A 13,051-nucleotide genomic window follows, 5' to 3' on the forward strand; every position below is an offset into this window, starting at 1 on the left:
ACCCTGTCCCCATTAAACACTAACGCTCCATTCTCCCCTTCCCTGACCCCTGGTAACCACCATAGTACTTCCTGTCTCTATGATTTTGACTACTCTAAATACTTTGTATAAGTGGAATCAGACAGTATTTATCTTTTTGTGCCTGGCTTATGTTTAAAAAAATTTTTTTTAATGTTTATTTATTTTTGACAGAGAGAGAGTGTGAGAGAGAGAGAGACAGAGCATGAGCGGGGGGAGGGGCAGAGAGAGAGGGAGACACAGAATCTGAGGCAGGCTCCAGGCTCTGAGCGGTCAGCACAGAGCCCGACGAGGGGCTCAAACTCATGGACCGTGAGATCATGACCTGAGCCGAAGTCGGACGCTCAACCGACTGAGCCACCCAGGCGCCCCCTGGCTTATTTTGTTTAGTACGATGTTTTCAAGTTTCATCCATATTGTAGCATATTACAGAATTTCACCTCTTTGAAAACTTAAAAAAGTCTTTTTTATAATGTTTTTTTAATTTATTTAAAAAAATTTTTAATGTTTATTTATTTTTGAGAGAGAGAGAGAGAGAGAGACAGAGACAGAGACAGAGAACAAGCAGAGAAGGGGCAGAGAGAAAGACACAGAATCTGAAGCAGGCTCCAGGCTCCAAGTTGTCAGCATCGAGCCTGTTCAAGCCTGGGGCTTGAACTCAAGTGCCGTGAGATCATGACCTGAGCCAAAGTCAGGCGCTTAATCAACTGAGCCACCCAGGCGCCCCCGAATTTCCCCTCTTTTTAAGGCTGAATGGTATTCCATTGTGTGTAGAGACATTTGCTTGTCCACTCATCTATTTTTTTATTTAAAAATTTTTCAATTTAATTTTTTATTTTTTAAAATTTACATCCAAATTAGTTAGCATATAGTGCAACAATGATTTCAGGGGTAGATTCCTTAGTGTCCCTTACCCATTTAGCCCATCGCCCCTCCCACAACACCTCCAGTAACCCTCTGTTTGTTCTCCATATTTGAGTCTCTTATGTTTTGTCCCCCTCCCTGTTTTTATATTCTTTTTGTTTCCCTTCCCTTATGTTCATCTGTTTTGTCTCTTGAAGTCCTCATATGAGTGAAGTCATATGATACTTGTCTTTCTCTGACTAATTTCACTTAGCATAATGCCCTCCAGTTCCATCGCGTAGTTGCAAATGGCAAAATTTCATTCTTTTTGATTGCCGAGTAATACTCCATTGTATGTATATACCACATCTTCTTAGTCCATTCATCCATCGGTGGACATTTGGGCTCTTTCCATACTTTGGCTATTGTTGATAGTGCTGCTAGAAACATGGGGTGCATGTGTCCCTTTGAAACAGCATACCTGTATCCCTTGGATAAATGCCTAGTAATGCAATTGCTGGGTTGTAGGATAGTTCTATTTTTAGTTTTTGGAGGAACCTCCATATTGTTTTCCAGAGTGGCTGCACCAGCTTGCATTCCCACCAGCAATGCAAAAGAGATCCTCTTTCTCCACATCCTCGCCAACATCTGTTGTTGCCTGAGTTAATGTTTGCCATTCTGACAGGTGTGAGGTGGTATCTCATTGTGGTTTGATTTGTATTTCCCTGATGATGAGTGATGTGGAGCATTTTTTCATGCGTCGGCTGGCCTTCTAGATGTCTTCTTTGGAGAAGTGTCTATTCATGTCTTTTGCCCATTTCTTCACTGGATTATTTGTTTTTTGGGTGTTGAGTTTGATAAGTTCGTTACAGATTTTGTATACTGACCCTTTATCTGATATGTCATTTGCAAATATCTTCTCCCATTCTGTCGGTTGCCTTTTAGTTTTGCTGATTGTTTCCCTCGCTGTGCAGAAGCTTTTTATTTTGATGAGGTCCCAGTAGTTCATTTTTGTTATTTAAATTTTTTAAATGTTTATTTATTTTTGAGAAAGAGAGAAAGAGAGAGAGAGCATGGGGGAAGGGCAGAGAGAGAGGGAGGCACAGAATCTGAAGCAGGCTCCAGGCTCTGAGCTGTCAGCACAGAGCCTGACACAGGGCTCGAACTCACAAACTGTGAGATCATGACTTACGCTGAAGTCAGACGCAGAACCAACTGAGCCACCCTGGTGCCCCCATTCATCTATTGACTGACACTTGGGTTGCTTCCATGTTTTAGCTATTATGAATAATGCTGCCATGAACACGAGTGCATAAATATCTTCTTGAGACCCTGCTTTCAATTCTTTCAGGTATATACCAAGAAGTGGGATTGCTGGATCATATGATTAATTGTGTTTAACGTTTTGAGGAACCTCCATACTGTTTTCCATAGTGGCAGCACCAGTTTGCATTCCCTCCAGCAGTGCACAAGGGCTCCAATTTCTCTACATCCTTGCCAACATTTATTTTCTGTTGCAAAAAAATTTCTTTTTGGTAATAGCCACCCTAATGGAAGTGAAGTGGTATCTCATTGTTGCTTTAATTTGCACGGCCCCAATGATTAGCGTTGTAAAGCGTCTTTTCATGTGCTTATTGGCCGTGTGTATGTTTTCTTTGGAGAGCTGTCTCTTCAAGTCTTTGGTCCATTTTTGAATTGTGTTGTTTTTTGTTGAGAAAACTCTCTAGGGCTCTTGTGATTAGGTCAGGCCCATTGGGATAAACTCCCATTTCTGGAGTCAACTGTGCCATATAACAGAAGCTAATCACAGGAGTGCAAGAGATCAGACTCACCATCCAGGGATTATAGTGTTCACCAGGGTTGGGGACTGCTGGGAGGCCATCTTAGAATCCTTCCTTCCACACTCGGAATTAAATATGAAGTTTCTACAGCAGCTAACAAGACTTCACATGTTTTGACCCCTAGCTACCTCTCTCCCTGGCCATTTAGACGTTCTTACTTTCCCTCAAAAGACAAGCATGTTCTAACTCTAGGGACTTTGCATTTATTCTCTCAGTCTAGGGTGCTGTCCCTCGGACATATCCATGGCCTTCTGTCTTATTTCCTTCAGGTTTCTGTACAGAGACAGCCTTTTGCTGATGCCATCTCAATCTCTATTCTTTCACCTTGCTTTATTTTTCTGCACAGCACTTATCACCACCTGATGTATTATATATGTATCTGTCCACTTATTTATTGCCTGTGTTCTCCAACCGGAAGTAAGCTCAGTGAGGGCATTAAATTTGTTTTCTTCACTACTCTATACCTAATGCCTGGAATAGTGCCTAACACATAGTAGTTTCTCAATAAATATCTGATGAATGAATAATTGGATGTGTTTTTATACCTACTGGGAGCCTTTGAAATGCGAAGGTTCTTCCACAGCACAAAATAGATGAAAAATTTTTCTTGCATTACTTTTGTTTCATCGTTTAAAATTTTTAATAAATTTTAAAAACTTTAACTACAGCAAATTAAGCACAAAGTAAGCAGAAGAAAGATAAAGAAAAATTAAGTAGGAAGCAGAAAAACATTAGAAATAATCTGAAACTAAAAGCTGTTTTTTCCAAGATAATCAATAAAATTGATAAACCTTTAGCCAGATTGATCAGAAAAAGAAGAGAACACACAAATTACAAATATCAAGAATGAAAATGGCGTTTTCACTATAGATTATACAGGTACTAAAAAGATAAGAATATTGTGAGCTGTTTTACTCCAATTATTTCCATAACTTACATAAAATAAACAAATTCCTTAAAAATACTCAAGAAGAAATAGATAACCAGAATAGACCTATATCTATTTCCTAAAAACTGGATTTGTAGTTAAAGCTTTCCCACCAAGAAAACTCCAGGCCCAGATGGCTTAACTGATGAGCATTGCCAAACGTCTAATGAGGAAATAATACCAATTCTACACAAACTTTTTTAGAAAATTATAGAGGAGGGAATACTTCCAATTCATCCTATGAGGCCAACATTACTCTGATACCCAAACTAGACAAAGATACTACAAGAAAAGAAAGCCATAGATCAGTATCTCTCATGAGAATTGATGCAAAGATTCTCGACAAAATATTTGGAAATTGAATCTCACTCTTTCCTGCCTTCTATGATAATACATCATGACTAAGTGGGATTTATCCTAGGAATGCAAGGTTAGTACCATTAAAAAAATCAAGCAATATAATTCATCATATTTAAAAAGAAAACAAATGATCATCTTAATAGATGGAGGAAAAACATTTAACAAAATTCAATATGCATTCCCTCATAAAAGAATTTCAGCAAGTCAGGAATAGAAAGGATCTTCCACAACCTGATAATGAACCTCTGCAAAAGAAAACCTATGATGGTGAAAGATTGAATGTTTCCCCTCTAAGATCAGTAATAAGACAGGGTTGTCCACTCTTACTATGTCTTTTCAACATTGTACCAGAAATTCTAACCAGTACAGTAAGGCAAGAAAAAGAAATACAAGGTATTCATATAGGAAAGGAAGAAGTAATACTGTCATTATTTGCTGATGACATGACCAACTGTGTAGAAAATCTGATGGAATATACAATGAAGCTACTAAAACTAAGAAATGGATTTAGTAAGGTTACAAGATACAAGATAGATATACAAAAATCAATTGTGTTCATATTAGTAGTGAACAATTTGACGCTAAAATTAAAAAATACTTTATTATTATTATTATTATTTTATTTTTTTGAGAGAAAGAGAGAGAGGTGCAGAGGGAGAGAGAGAGAATCTTAAGCAGCCTCCATGCCCAGTGCAGAGCCTGATGCAGGGCTCAATCCCACCACAACCCAGTCATGACCTGAGCCAAAATCAAGAGTTGGATGCTCAACTGACTGAGTCATCCAGGTGTCCCTAAAAATAATACTTTTAAAAGCGATTATCCATTGCCCTTGGATCTCAGTTCTTCAGTTCTGGGAAATTTTCTTATATTATGTCATTAATGATATCTTTCCCTTAGTTTTTCTGTTTCTTCTACTATTTGGATATTATTGCCTGAACTGGTCCTCTCATTTTATTGTATATTCATTCATATTTTTATTTTTTATTTTTATTTTTATTTTTTTTTACTTCTTTAAATTTAATTTTTTAAACATTTACATCCAAATTAGTTAGCATATAGTACACCAATATGCTGTATTGAGGTCTGAAAAGCTGGTTGGGAGCTCTAAGAGTGTCTGTGTGTGTGTGTGTGTGTGTGTGTGTGTGTGTGTGTTTAGTTTGTCATCTGTGAGCCTCACACTAGGGTGATCTGACTGCATATTTCATTTGAAGCCTCTTATGTTCGTATCTTGGGTCTTTTCTTCCTTTCAGGTTAGTCAGATTCCACAGAAATGCACCCTCCGGTTTCCTGCCTGGAAGACAAAGGCCAGTTTTCTGGTATTCCAGGGGGCCTGGGTCCCAGCATCCACAATGTGAACATTTTCAGTAAGATATATCTGCTCTCAGTGTCCTGGGGTTCCTTGTCCAAAGACCTTCCATTTCCCCCTCACCAGGGAATAAACCTAGAGCCCTTTGCCTGGCTGTGTGAGGTAGGGAAAGAACCTGAGGAAAGAATCTGACTGCTTTTAAAAAACACTTTGGAACAGTCCTCTTTATTTACTCAATTCAACTCCCACTTCCAGAGGTAACTGCCATCACTATTTCCTGAGCCTTCTAGAAATTCTAGGGTGTAGACTAGGTGGTTATGGTATTCCCCACCACCTGCTTTCTAGCTTCCAAAATTTTGTTGCTGTTACCTTCTCTCCCATTCTTCCCGTCCTTGTGGGTGTATGCCTTAAAAAGCAAAATCAAATGAAAAGAAAAATGTAGAGAGCCTTTAACTTTGCTTTAGTGGCATTTCAGGAAAGGAGCGAAGTGGACACAAGTGTTCAGGTGGCTATCTTTTCCTGGAAGTCCCTTAATCCATTATTAGAGGCTTTAATTATTGCCAATTCCATGTAATCATACTAAAAGAACAGACCAGGTGTGCTCTGCTCAGGTGCTAACCTATACTTTCCAAGAGGGCAGGAACCGTGTGAGTTTGCTTTACTGTGGCGTTTCATTCCCTTGAGCAGGGCCTGGTATATAAGAAGATATCAATAAATATTTACCAAATTTATGAATCAACAAATAAACAAATGAGCTGCCTTCAGAACCTTTATTGCACTGAAAAATTTCCTCAATGATGTCAAGACTTCATCTTGGGGAACGGAATAGTATGTGGAAATAACCAAAAGTTGTTTAGTGCCAAGATGTGTGAACTAGGGGAGTGAGCAAAGTAAGCAGGTAATAACAACACCTTTTTTTGGGTCCAAAACAGGGTGTGGCACCAAGTTATGAGATTGATTTCCTTGTTTGGTGTACAATGAAATCTGAGGTCAATTCACTAAAGGAAGTAAATGTTACATGATTTTAGGGCAAGCCATTTGAGCTGCCAAAGATTCTGCCTTCCCTTTCAGAAGAAATAAAGTTGAACCAGATGAGCTATTACTACCTTCTTGGCCATGGGGTTTGATGATTCTACGTCTCTGGGGGCTCAGGTATGATTGGAGGGGCAAGAGAGTGCAGAATTCTGACTCTCTGGGACGTGCATCCTGGTAGGCAAGAGGGAAGGGGTGTTGGGAGATGCTGCTTCTCTGAAGCCAAAGTGGGGTTCAGAATCTGGCCACCTCTACCCAGCTTGAAATGCCAACACTAACAGCTCCAAATGTGTATCATGCACTCACTCCATGCCAGCCATTGAGCCCTACACATGTTGCCTCATTAGGTCCTTGCCATAGTCCTATGGGGTTGGTGGTCTTATTAAATCCCCATTTTCGGGGCGCCTGGGTGGCACAGTCGGTTAAGCGTCCAACTTTGGCTCAGGTCATGGTCTTGCTGTCCGTAAGTTTGAGCCCCGCTTCAGGCTCTGTGCGGACAGCTCAGAGCCTGGAGCCTGTTTCAGATTCTGTGTTTCCCTCTCTCTCGGACCCTCCTCCGTTCATACTCTGTCTCTCTTTGTCTCAAAAATAAATAAATGTTAAAAAAATTTTTTAAAAATAAATCCCCATTTTCCAGGTAAGGAAGTTAAGTCACAGGGAGAAGAATATGGTGTAGACATTCCAAGTCAACTGAGGCCCAGAACGACTAGAGGGAGATGGCAAAGGAGGATGGATACCTGAAGGGAATATATTCCCCATGGCCAGATTTTATTGTAAAAACTGGGGAATGGGGCACCTGGGTGGCTCAGTCGGTTAAGCGTCGGACTTCCGCTCAGGTCATGAACTCATGGTTCGTGAGTTTGAGCCCAACATCAGGCTCTGTGCTAACAGCTCAGAGCCTGGAGCCTGCTTTGGATTCTCTCTCTCTCTCTCTCTCTCTCTCTCTGCCCCTCCCCTGCTCTCACTCTGTCTTTCTCTAAAATAAATAAACATTAAAATAAAAAAAAATCACAAAAAACTGGGGATTGATGAAGCATATGTGAAAATCAGCCGGTGGGTGGTCTTCTGGTGGTTACTCCATGTTATCTTTGCTGACTGACCAGCAAATATTGATAATTAAATGTTGTCCATTTAATTATCAAAAAGATGCTTAATTGTTGACCAACAAAGAGAAAAAAAAATAAAAGTTTCTCCTATAGACAGTTGAAATAGAGCTAGGATCAACCAGAACATTCTGGTGATTGATCAATCAATCAAGGTAAGTGATTTTTCTGACTCACTCTGGGATGAATATTGTTTTAACCCTATTGGTACCTCTTCCTTGGATGACTGAGGCTCTCTGGCTTCACTCTGAACAATGTGTGATGGGACCTGACCCCAGGGGACTCTGATTTGAAATCCTGAAAACATTCGACTGAAGTTCTAGTACCGCCTTGTTTTATTGTTATTTCCATCTTTGATCACAAAAAGGAAATTCTGGCTTTTGGTTCATTCTTCTATTTAAACCACAGTGGTTAAGAGTGTAGGCTCTGGAACCAGATAGACTTGAGTTTAAATCCCAGCTTTCTTGTTTATTTGCTGGATGATTTAAATTTTTTTACTTAAATTCTAAGCTGTAATTTTACAAGGTTAACGTGGGGATTCACGAGAAAAAATATAAGGCACGTAGTAGGAATGCAATCAAAGGCAGCATTTACCATTATTACCATCATCATTCAGGGACTCTACATATGGATGTCTACACCTCCAGGTCTGTATTAGTCCTTAGGCTGAGGTGTGGGATGTACAGATCATGGAAAAATATAGTTCTTCCTATGTAAGGGTGCTTCAAGACACACATGCGTGTGCGCACGCACACACACACACACACGACTCCCTCACAAAATTAAATGATCAGCATTGATCCACAACATGAAGCTTGCGAGGGCTAGACAGCTAATGCTGTAGGAGTTTTGGGGAGACTACTGAGTGGAAATGTTCCAGAAAGTCTTATTTTAAGAGGTGAGATTTCATGGCTGGCGAGACCGGGATGAAGAAATAAGCAACGTGCGTTTGGGGCTGTCAGAAGACCTGTCTGACTAGAGTGGGATGTGTGTGTGTGTGTGTGTGTGTGTGTGTGTGTGTGTGTGAGTGTGTGTGTATGTGTGTGTGTGTAGGCAATGGGGAGAAGGTTGCAAAGTAAACTGGGGCTACACACTATTATATTACTAATAACACTGGGAATAGCTAGCAACATTTATTTAGTGCAGACCAGATGCTTATGCTACACCCTTTGCATATATGACCTCATTTGATGCTCACTCCGACCTCGTTAGGTATTATGATAGGTGTAGGTACTATTATCACAAGTTTTCAAGAAAACTGAGTCTCAGAGAGGTCGGCTAACTTGCCCAAGGACACGTAGCTAGAAATTGGCAGACCCACATGGGATCTGAATGCACAAATACACACAGACACTGACACAGACAGACCCACACAGGGGCCCAGGCTCAGGCAACAGACAGTTGTCTCTCTTTTCATTCTTTGCTCCCCTCCCCTCTAGCTGAGTTAAGGGCTAGTTCTTCCCTTTGAGGGGTCCTGTGTGACAAAGTAACCCCTCTGCTCAACTATGCTACCTCTGCCTCAAATATTCCTGTGGTTTTAGTCCCCAGGACAGGCCGCTCAGAGGGCAGGGCTGGGACTGAGATGAGGGAGTGAGGTGACAGGGTGAAGTATTTAAGAAGGTGCCCACTGTCAGGGCCAACATTGAACTTTGTGTCCTAGTTGCCTCACTAGCCTTACCCTAGTTTTGACACTGCAAGGGGGTGGGGGGCTTTGTAGCTTTGCTGTGTGGACCAAGAAGCCCCTCCTTATTCCAAGGGCATGTGGGAATTCCCAGGGCCCAGGCCACTGCTCTCCTTTCTGTCCCCAAATGAGCAGCAGGATAATCTCAGATTGGTCTCAGATAATCTTTCCACTGTTCAAACCCATCCTTGTTCAGCGTGCCCCAGGCCCAGCTGGTTTCTGCATCTTCTAAGCATCAGTCCTCTCAGGCCTGGCCCATACTCTCCAATGCCAGGTTGCAGTCTCCAGCGGGGCACCGCCTTCCCCTGGGGCAGTGGGTGAGGGGGCAGATGGTTGGTCCCAGGGGTCTGTTCAGAGAGCCACCATGGGTATGCCCCAGGGGCCGGGAGTCCAGCACTGCTCTCCCGCGCCCTCTAGAGGCTTGGGGTGGCACTGGGTGAGGTACCTAGGAGGGGTCCTGGTTGAGGAGGGGGCCCTGGGCCTCTAAGAATGTCTGGAAGGTGTCCACAATCAGATGCAGCTTCATTTGAAGCCCACTGCTGGAAGATGCCCAGCAAGTTTGTGCTCTCAGCTCAGGAGAAAGAGGTTCAAGGCCTCCCACCTCTGTCTGTGTGTGGAGGGTCCTTCCTCCTATACGCCAGAGAAGAAGCTCCCTAGCCTGTACCCAGCCAGCAGGATGACCCCTCTCCATTTTCACCTTCCCCTTGCGCAGCCTTAAAGAGGCGGGAGGCTTCCCCCTGCCATCCCTGGGGAGGCGTGGAGACAACTCCTCAGATAGCCAGGGGTCCCCTGAGGAGCATTAGGCCAGGAGGGGCAGAGGGGTGAAGAGTGTGTCCAAGGTGGCTTGGTGAGGACAGAGTGTGGGAAGATGGGAGAAATCTTCAACTCCTGGTCTGTTAGGACGGACAGAGAAGGAAGAGAGTGGTGATGTGGGGAGAGCCAGCCTGGCTGGCCTTTCCAGCCTGGAAGACTGGGTGCTGGGGACCCGGGCCTCCAGAGGGGACTGGGCAGGGCCGACCCAGCTTCCTTGTAATACACAGGCATAAATCATTGGCGGCTCAGCACATCTCCTCACATCAAGGTACCCCCGGCCTCACCTCAAATTGTCCATTATTTGGTTGAGGTATCCAGGGGGGCTTGGCCCTACCCTCTTGCTCATCCTTCCCCTTCCCCGGTCCTCACTGCAGTAAAGAGGAAGGGCCTTCCTTCCTGGGTGGTTTTTCAGCATCCGTTCCCTGAGATTCCTGGGTGCAGGACAGAGGAGGAGGCATGAGTCACAGAATTGTCCGATCTGCCCAAGTAAAGAGCAAGGGAAGACACTTTCATGGTCTACCAGCTGCCCCCAGGTGAGAGGTGGGATGACACCCAGAGAAAAAGCAGGTCTGGCCTGAGCACCCCAGCACTCTCGGGGGAAGGAAGGGCCCTTGTCCTCACAGTCTGTCCTGTGGACACGCCCCCAGCCTTCTCTCCCCAATGCCTGGTCCAGGCTCAGTGGGTGTCATCTCTACTTCTCAAACTGTGGCTCTTTGCTCCTCTACCTAAGCTGATGTCACAGTGGCAGTGCAGGACCTGCCCCAATGAGGATGTGTTGTGCCCGGAGTGGGGCTGGGGGTGCCCAGGGCACGGAGTCCTGGGCTGAGGCTCCCTCTCATCCCCTCCCACCAGGAAGGGTCTTTCTCTCCATTTCCCACAAACACTTGCTTTGCCACTCGACAGCCTTCTCATTCCATTCCCTTGCTGCCCTGCTCTCGGCCCCACCACACCCCTGACAAATTCCTTCCCCCACTTCAGCTCTCAGATTGGAGGCATGGGTACCCCACCCATCTCGCAAAGGGGGTGCCTGGGAGCTGACACCCTGTCTCGCCCTCTCCTGCTCCCTCTCCCACTCCCTGACAGTTCATCCAGGCCAGGAATGGGCCTAGAAGTCTCTAGATAAACATACCACGGCTATCATGCCATACGTCCCCCAGAGAAGATGAGTTTGGTGGGCCTCTGCTTATATAACTGAAATCCTTCTTGTTGCAATCCCAGCTGTTGTGGTTGATGGCGATAGGCAAACCTGGGCTGTTGGTCAGGCAACGGACCGAAGAGTTTGTTCTCTGTCTCCCTGCTCACCTCTGTTCCAGTAATCTTTATAAACATCTCTAAAAGGTGGTCCCAGACGGTGCTCTCTGGTCCTCCCTGGTCCTCTCTCCATACCTCTCAGGCCCAGAGGCCACAGGCCGAGTCCACAGCTCTCACTCAGCCTTACTGCTTCCTCCCCATCCCCTATGGCCATGGGCTGGGAGCCCGACAAGGGCTTCAGAAATCAGTCACCTCTTCACTCTAAAGAGAGGACTTTGAGGCCAGAGATGGGCAGTGCCTTACTTCAGGTCACACCGCACGGCAGTGACACTTCCTGGTTTTGAACTCAGGTGCTGCGACCCCTGGCCACAGCCCCGAGCATGGATATATATCCAAGGAGCTGCTCAAGGAGCAGCGGTGTTTAATGGCAGGGCTTCAGAGACGCGATTTGTTATGAGGGGCTCTCAAGGTGACTCTTGTGGTGGTTTTGGGAGAGAGTTTTCAGGGGGCGCCCAGCCTCTGTAGCTCTGGGTGGGGAGGGCGCCATGACCCAGGTCAGCTTGCCTGGAACAGCTGGGTTTCTGGGAACTCTCCTCTCTTCTCTGTGGGGCCCTGTCTCGGGTAGTAGTAGCAGTGGTGGGGGTGGAGTTGGGGGTGGGGGTGGTGTGTGTGTGTGTGCGCGCGTGTGTGTGCGCGCGCATATGTGTGTGGTTTATTAGTTCTTGTGGCCTTCAGCTTGGAGAACTGAGGAGCTACAGAAAGGAAGAGGTTTTGGTGGGTAAGTGGTGGGGACGAGGGTCACACAGTGGGGGAGGAGCAGCTTCCCCCCCCCCCCCCAACGTAAGATTCACTGTACTTACCTCTGTCCTCTTTCAAGCTGCAGGTCATGCCCGGGGTGGGGGGGGGGGGGACATAGGGGAAGGGGTTTGGCGCCCCTCACTGTCCTTGTGGCTCTCTCAAGTTGCCGCACCAGCTCCGCTGGCACCTGTGCCACCCAGATGGGTGTCCCATCTCCTCAGAAATCTCCCTTTTGCAGGCTCTCCCTTAGTCCCTGGAGGCCCAGTGGGAATTGGGGAGATGTGAAGACTGCCTATCTTCCTACCTTGTCCCCCATTGCCCAACCTGCCCCCCTCCCCCAGCAGTGGATGGGGGCTAGGGAGCAGTAACCTCGCAGGGGCCTCTGAGAAGCTGAGGCTTTAGACGGGCATACAGGAACACTCAGCCAACAGGACGGTCCGGGATGTTCCGTGGGACAGTGGGGACAGGCAGAAAGGACGGAGGGAGGACAGGAGAGGAATGGAGATATCCAAAGAAAGAGAGGGAGAGGAAGAAAAGGAAAATGTTCTGAGTAATTATAGCTGTCGGTGATCTGGGCACTTGGGGTTGGGATTCCAGCCGAGGGCTAGGGCTGGCTGTGTCTGCCATTTTCTCAACAGTGGCTGGAACCCACGAGCGGTGACATCCCTGCTATGTTGGGTGTGGACTATATTTATGTACAGAAAGGTGGGGAGCCCTGGCCTGGTCTTCCCAGGAGCGGAGGAGACATGGAGGCAGGTAGACCAGGGCCCCAGACAGGCTCGTGCTCGGCTGGGAACGGTACATTCCAGCCTAGAGTGGAGAGTGGACTGGGGCAGGAGTAAGGCCGTCTGGTCTAAATAGCTGCTGTTCCAGCAGCTGGTCCCCCCTACTCCCCACCCTTCTGTGTGCCTCTCTGGTTACCCCAGTCCCTTCCTGGGTCCCCTGGACCTCCCCACAGTCTAGAACCCTGGGGTGTTACATGTGGCCCGGTCTCTGCCCCCAGGTCTACGTGAACTAGTGCCTGAGCCATAAATGGTGGTTACATATTTTGGCCACCACTCTCAGCTGGGGTGTGGG

The sequence above is a fragment of the Leopardus geoffroyi genome, chromosome B2 (assembly GCF_018350155.1).
Source record: "Leopardus geoffroyi isolate Oge1 chromosome B2, O.geoffroyi_Oge1_pat1.0, whole genome shotgun sequence".
NCBI classification, from domain to species: domain Eukaryota; kingdom Metazoa; phylum Chordata; class Mammalia; order Carnivora; family Felidae; genus Leopardus; species Leopardus geoffroyi.